General features: G+C 64.1%; 1 protein-coding gene across 2 annotated transcripts in view; it reads left to right on the top strand.

The window, feature by feature from the left end:
• Window positions 1–708: 708 nt before the first annotated feature.
• MYADM (myeloid associated differentiation marker) overlaps window positions 709–899 on the top strand; it is a 7383-nt gene continuing 7192 nt past the window's right edge. The window contains exon 1 of one of the 2 annotated variants that reach the window (XM_008073872.2): window positions 709–810. The gene's annotated coding sequence lies outside the window, so the exon portion shown is untranslated. The remainder of the gene's footprint in view (window positions 811–899) is intronic. The other variant, XM_008073873.2, reaches the window with a different exon arrangement.

Genomic DNA, 899 nt, shown 5'->3' with positions numbered 1-899 from the left:
ATTTGGGGCCAAGGAGGCAGGTGAACAGAACCAGGGGCCTCCCTGGGAGGCCTCCAGCTAACACAGTGTACTGACTCCTTCTTGGTCCACAGCTCTTCCTATATAGGCAAGAATTTGCTTTTTCTTTTTTGAGTTGGAGTCTCCCTCTGTGGCCCAGGCTGGAGTGCAGTGTCAGGATCATGGATCACCGCAGCCTCGACCTCCTGGGCTCAGGCAATCTCCCCACCTCAGCCTCCTGAGTAGCTGGGACTACAGGAGCGTGCCACCACGTTTTTTTGTTTTTGTTTTTTTTTTTGAGTAATGAGGTCTGGCTATGTTGTCCAGGCTGATCCCGATGCCTTGGCCTCCCAAAGTGCTGGGATCACAGGCCTGAGCCACCGCATCTGGCCGTTAGGCAAGATTTGATGCTGGGAACCTAAGACCCCCTTTTGTGCAGGCATCTTTGCCTCCCTCCGTTTGCGGGGGTCCAAGGGTGGGCACACAGGCTCTGCATTCCCCCTCCTCCTGCATCTGCCGACTCCCCGCTACCAGCAGGCCCTCCCTCCGGCTCCGCCCTCCTCCGTAGGGCACGTAACCCGGTTCACGGAGCTCCCGGACCCCCTCCGCCCCCTCCCCTTGCGACTCGTGCGCCTGCACCCCCGGGCTCGGCCTCAAAGCCTCTTCCTCTGCCGTGTGCCTGGGAGGGACCCAGCAGCCGCCGCGGGGAAGGCGTCCGGTTAGCTCAGCGCCGCGGAGCATCCGCAGCCACCACTAGGCCCCGCCCAGCCCCCGCCGCCAGCCAGGCCGCGCCCGGGACGACTGCAGAGCGCGGTGAGTGAGCGCTGCCAGGAGGGAGGGACCCCGGCGGCCCGGGGCCCGCCCTGTCCCCCACCCCGTTGGGGACCCGACCTTCCGCTCTC

This window comes from Carlito syrichta, unplaced genomic scaffold, assembly GCF_000164805.1.
Source record: "Carlito syrichta isolate Samal-C Ts95f unplaced genomic scaffold, Tarsius_syrichta-2.0.1 Scaffold316208, whole genome shotgun sequence".
NCBI classification, from domain to species: Eukaryota; Metazoa; Chordata; class Mammalia; order Primates; family Tarsiidae; genus Carlito; species Carlito syrichta.
This window is presented reverse-complemented; position numbering and strand designations above follow the sequence as displayed.